General features: G+C 38.5%; 1 protein-coding gene and 1 pseudogene across 18 annotated transcripts in view; both read right to left on the reverse strand.

Annotated features, from left to right (window-relative positions):
- The window catches only part of ZBTB20 (zinc finger and BTB domain containing 20), a 396,848-nt gene that overhangs the window by 253,067 nt on the left and 137,168 nt on the right, over positions 1 to 6,613 (reverse strand). The window lies entirely within an intron of this gene.
- LOC112485227 lies at positions 516 to 634 on the reverse strand (annotated as a pseudogene).

The following is a 6,613-nucleotide window of genomic DNA, read 5'->3' on the forward strand; positions in this document are numbered from 1 at the left end:
ATACTGTCATAGTCCAGCCGTCCTTCCTTCCTTCCTTCCTTCCTTCCTTCCTTCCTTCCTTCCTTCCTTTCTTATTACTAATTTCAACCCTGGTGGAGGTGATCTTCAGAAAAATCAGTCTGCCTTTGTTGCATCCCGGAGATATTAACAATGGTATGATGAAAGCATACCAAACAAAAATAAGTAGGAAAAGAAACCTCTGTATTTGAGCCCAGTCCCCTTCCTGCTCAGTGAAACATCTGTTTTATACCTTTTTTGACACATAGAAATAAGCCCTTTCACAACATCTTGCCTCTCTTTGATAAGTCAGTCTATTTCCTTCCAAAATCTGTCTGAGACAAAACTCTTCACACTTTCACCTACCTTTTAGAAAGGCACAACCAAGAAATGCTGTTTGTTTGTTAGTTTATTTAATATTATTTTTTTTAGGCAAGGCAATCCTTGGTTGACCTCACAGATCGCAAGGACCTTGTCAGCTTACAATCCCTTATTTTTTTATTTTTATTTATTTTTTATGCCTACAGCACCTGGTCTTCCTAGATGGTCTCCCATCCAAGTACTAACCATGCCTAACCCTGCTTAGCTTCTGAGATCATACGGGATCAGGCTTGTTCAGGGTGGCATGGCCGTAGACAGGAAATGCTGTTTAATATGAGCTCACTTCCTCATGTCTTTCAGTCAGAGTTTTATTAAATTGATACCACATGCACTAACAAACAAAAAAAAAAACAAAAAAAGAAAAAGAAAAAAAACCCAGAAATACTACTGTCACTTCTTTTGCAATAATTTTACAGTCTTGAGGAAAATTGAATTTTGGGGGAAAAAAATGGTCCATGCCCTCTTCTAAGCAAGAGAGAGAAAGGAAATGGCTATAACGAATGTTTGTTAATTGTACTGTAGTTATATTAAGAATTGCACAATTAATTCCCACTATCAAATTAAACTGGTAAAAGGGCCTAGATTAAAAACACGAGTTTGCTCTGCCTGTTTCCTTCAGTTATATACAAAGTAATCACAAATTCAGTTTGCCATCACTAGTATGTTTTCGTTTTTGAGGGAAAAAAGTTTTTTCCTCACAAGGCATACTATATATTGAGAGGATAAAGACCAAGGTCAATGATGGATATAGTTGTAGGGGTATAACTGCTGCAAAAATAAGCACCACGTTTAGTAGACTATTTCCCCTAGAAGGTTGAAGCACAGAGATTTTTTTCCAACTGGGAGAGAATGTGTCTCTTCAGTGGAGTAGAGGCTGAGAGACAGTGAATAAATAGTACAGCCCATAGCAGGAAATACGCTTGACAGGCAGAATCCAGGAGGATCAGACAGCATCAAAACAACGCTAGAGAGAGTGCCTGGAGATAGCAGAGATGTGTGGACCCTCAAGGCATAGTTGAAAGGTTATAGATGGTAGGTGGCCATAGTTTTATGTGTCCACCTCATTGACCACAACAATGGCGGTCAACATATGTAAGGTCTCTTTAATTATGTCAGTGACCAGAGCTAGCCTCCCAGATTAGGCTGGAACAAAAAACTAACAAGCTGCCCATAGCCTCCTTTGGGACTCAGATGATAAAGCCACAGCAATCACAGCAGCAGCTGCAAGAGCACGGCTTCGACCTGTAGTTCTTGCCCATTAAAGAGCTGTGCCCTGTCTGCTTCTACTGACAGGCAGATTAATACAGAGATCTGGTGGCAAATACATATTTATGTATATCTAAAGCTCCCTTATACAGAGAATGCTTCACAGCTTCCAGTGGTGTAACACATTCACCCTGAGACCTATTACTCACAAATGGGTGAAAAGAAGCATCAATATGCAGGTCTTAACCCCAGTTTGTGGGCAGAAACCTGTCATTCCATTGCAGGCCGATAGGTCTCCTATTCAGACAGTCCTTGTTTAATTTTCCAAATACCCTTCCTCTAAATGGTGCTATTCTGCATTGTGCAGACAGACAGGTTTGACAAGCAGAGCCATCAATTTTACATTCCCTATGCCAGTGGCTGGGATTGACTGGCTAGGGAGTCAAGTAAGTTTGGGATGTAGGAGGCATTTTGCACACTAGAGACTCAGATATCAGGGTTGTTCCTGTTCAAAAGGCATACAAATCAGAAGAGTCTAAAAATATGAACTGGTAGTCTTCTTTGGGGCCTGTATTATACTGAACTCAGAAAGTAAAGAGAAAAATAGTAGGGCATGGTCCTATCTAGAAAGAGCTCTGAGTAGGCAATGAAAGGCGCTCACTCAAAGAGCCATAATGTAAAATGGGGCACTGGCCCTAAGATGTGTACATACAACTCTTGGTGAGCAGGAAGTTGAATGTAAATGTGATATACTGGCCAAATTGTTACCCTTCAAGAAATGTCAAAACTGTCCAAAGAAAGGCCAACTGGGTGTGTGATAGATAATGACAGGTAAACTAGGCACATGGCAAAAGGCAAGTTAATGAGCACTGTTTCTCATGACCAAGTCCAAAATGCCCTTGAGATTGCTGAGATGACTCAGGGGGATTTAAAGACCTTGAGATGGTCTTGAAATCTCTGCTAGCATATCGTCTCTCTGGAGGTTTCCTTTCGGTGCTGATCTGGTTGAACTGATGAAGGAATGAAGGAACTGTAGAAGCATTTTATCGCGATTTCAGGAGTCAGACAGTAAGCGTTAAGAACCTACAATGAATCCTGGATCCCCTTGAGCTGATAAGCACTCCATCACCTGCGAGGGTTCCCCTAGAGTCCTGTATATCAGAAACTCACAAATGGGAACACAGAGGAGTCTGTGTGCCCCCTGAGTTTATATAAAAGCAGTAAGACTTTGAGAGCGTATTGTGCTGTTTAGGAGTAAAATATAAAGACCTCACTGGTTGGAGGCTTGATTGAGCCTAAGTGTCCACTCCCCAACCTGGCCCCATTCTCTAAGCAGGAATTTACTTCACTAAAATCAAATCAAAAAGCAAAGAGGATCCCACATTAGGAGCTATTTTCCAGTTAAAGTTACAGTTAGGTGGCTGTAGGGTTAGGGTGGTAGAAAAGACACATGGAGAGAACTGTTAATGCTTTTTTGAAATGTCCCTTTTTTATCTCCACAGTCATGCCTGTATTTGAGTTCTGAGTGCTCTACATCTGAGTGACTGCAGTTGCCTCCCAGCTGGCATCAGTCTAGTCTCAACCCCCTCAGTCCACCTGTGCACTGCTTAACTCCTAAAACACTGCTTGTATTATTTTTGCTTGCATCTCTAAAATGTTCAATTATTCAGCAAACCCTCACTGAGCTCTACGACAGCTATTGTATTCATCACCCAAAAAGAATAAATTCTGGACTCCACTTTTCCAAATCCATAACCTAATCTTCACCAACATGTATCTCATCTCGAATTTTATGCTTCCTGTATACACCAACTTTATTCTCACCACCATGCCTTCTTTCAGGCTGAAATTTTTCTTCATTCTCCTTACTTCCTTGTTTTCCAATATCACACCACCATATTCCATGTTCTCTTCTCTACAAAAGACCCATTTCCCTTCTTACTTCAAGGCTCATCTTTTGTATCTATAGCTAAAGTTATCTCTCTATTATCAAGCCTTCCAGGTACCATTAAAAGCCATCCTTATGTGAATTCTAACAGTAGCCACTGCCTTTCTTTACTGCTCATTTTGGTGCATAATAATAGACTAATAATTTCTACCTAATTAGTTTTAGAATTTAATTACTAACCTCTGCAATAAGATTATACAAACTATAAGCTCCTTGTAAGCAGGTATTGTCTCTGATAATCAGTAGCGCCGTTAACTATTGTGATATATTAAGATTAGCATCTTACTTGTTTCTAAATTTAAATTGTACCTCTTTTCCTCTTAAAAAATTTTTTTCTCTCTTTCTTTATAAGAGTCAAAAAATAAAGAGAACACAGTAAATATATCAACATGTTATGGTCAATGATATTTACCAGCTTCAATAATGGTGTACTTTGCTATTCGTTCCTCTTCCTTTTATGTGTGATATTTACTACTGGACACGTTCTGTACTAATGCCAACATTGTCCAGTTAAATTTTACAATAATTAAGCTTTGAATGTTGTTAGCATCAGCCTAGGGTTAGAGCAAGGATAGGGCAACTGAGACTAAGTTCAGGATATAAGATATATTCATCAAGAAACTAAGATAAGAACCACTGTGAGGGGCAAAACAAATGATACAACACATAGTTTTGTGCCTCACAGTGGTTCTTGCAGATGGGCTTTGATGTCAGGCTTCGCTTATTATTGATATAAACATATTTTTCTCAAAATATAATAGTTATAGCGAGGGGAGTGTGCATAACATGATAGGAAGATCGAAATCAAGGTTAGAACCAAGGGTATCGAATTAAAATGCAAATGGATAATGCATCACTTGTAAGATTAAAGTTCAAATTTTAAATAGGAATAAGGCATCAGCAGAGGCATAAAGAACACAGCTCTAAGGGTGGTGTCCATGGTTGTATGAAGAAAAAGATGAAGCAGCTAGGATAAGAGGCCTGCAATATTGACTGAATATTAGTACTGAGAGTTTTAAATCAGGCAAGAAGACAAAGATAACTAAGAGAGTTTAGACTGGAAGATTGGAAATAATAACTAGGGATTCTGAATATAGTGGCCTAGGTGGACCTGAGGTCAGCATTTAGGATATCAGATAACCAGGACTATGAGCTAAGTAAAGAGGCTGGGAATAGAAGAGCTTTCATTCATTCATTCATTCATCCATCCATCCATCCATCCATCCATCCATCCATCCATTCATTCACTCTACATTTATTTATTGTGCTAGAACTGTAATGGTGAATCTATTAATAGATCTGGACTAGATTCTACTTAATAGAACTTATAGTTTAGGAAGGATTTATGAGATGAGATGAGAGCAGCTAGAGTGAACAGATGAGTGAGGCCCATCAACTGAGTAATTCTGCATCAAGTACTTGAAACCAGCGTTAAAGCTGAATTCAGTACAAAGACAGCCTCATCCAAAGCATGGATTCCTCATGCGTTCTCTGCCTAACAAGACATTCAAATTAACATGTTGGTGAACCTTAAGCCTATAGCTGAGGCAAGCAAGCATTCCTAGGTGGATGGGGTATATGTGTGATTGTGTATGTGTGTGTGCATGCATGTGTCTGTATCTGTGATGTATGCATACACACATGCAGGTATGTAGGTTTTTTTCCCTAACAGGTAATAACCATGACATTACAGCATAGGAATAAGTGATGATGATGAGAATAATAATGGTGATTACAACAACAACTAATATTTATTGTAGCTCACTATTTACCAGGTATTGATTTAAACCTTTTACATTTATTAGGTCATTTAGTCCCCCATGGTAATTTTACGATGAAGGTATCATTATCATCATCATTATCATCACCATCATCATCATCATCCCCATTTTATAGAATAAGAAACTGAGGCAGTGAGAAGTAAAGCTTTTCCAAGGTCACACAGCTAGTAAGTTATAGAACCCAGGCAGAACCCATAGCAGAGTGTACACTTAATCACTATGCTATGCTGCCTAAATCCAGGAGAACAATTGGAGAGTTGTACTCCTTCATGTAGTAACTTATCTATGCCTACATAATTTCTTTTTTTTACATTCCCATGGATAAAAATGATTTGAGGCTACTCTTACTAGAGCAGTAGCTCTTCTCAGAAAAGTGACAATGGCATATCATGTTATTCAGGCATATAATGAAAGCATTACGGTAACGGATGAGAGAGATTCGGCACTTTTAGATGACAGTTTTTTAGTTATACTCTTTAAGCAATAAAGAAATATTGTGACAAAGCCATAGAACGAAGCCAGGCTAATATAGAAAGTAGCTAATATAGAAAGCCAGGCTAATATAGAAAGAAATATTGTGACGAAGCCATAGAACAATAGACAGGCTAATATAGAAAGTAAAAATTTTAGTCTCAGTCAGCTACTAAGTCTGGGTCCAGTTCTCTACTTCCCCATTCTCCATTTCTCTATAAGGTGACATAAGGGTTAATAAGGTGACCATAAAACACATTTACCTTGTGAGAAGCCGTAAATTCTACTACTACTGTGATTTTCTGAATCAAGGTAATATTCTACTGGGATTTCTTTAAATTAAGACAGCAGGTGCACAAATGGCTCCCCAGCTCGGGCAAGAGAGTGACCAAATGAAGCATCAGCACCGTAACAAATGAAGAAGTTTGGACTTTAGTGTCTCTTTTTGTATTGCCCATTCTTGACATACCTGATTGTTAATGTAGGGGCACGAACATGAAATTTTCTTTAGAAACCAAGGAGAAATGTACTTAGCTTTGAGGCTTTCCTTGTGGGCTCCTGGAGTCAACGCCAAAGCATGATCTAATAAATACTTTCAGTTTTTACTTCAAGTAATTTGAAAACTTTCGATTTTAAATAAATTTATTTTCCTTGGAGTATAAGCACTCAGGTCAATTATTATGGTTTCCAATTTTCAGCTTGACTATATATCAAGACAGAATGTCCATTGTAGATATCTAGGAAATGACTTTCCTTGGGCACCATATAACCTTTACCTTACTGGATACCAAGACTATCCAATACTATAATTTTCACAAGTGAGCTAGGT

Source organism: Pteropus alecto, unplaced genomic scaffold (genome assembly GCF_000325575.1).
Source record: "Pteropus alecto unplaced genomic scaffold, ASM32557v1 scaffold270, whole genome shotgun sequence".
NCBI lineage: Eukaryota > Metazoa > Chordata > Mammalia > Chiroptera > Pteropodidae > Pteropus > Pteropus alecto.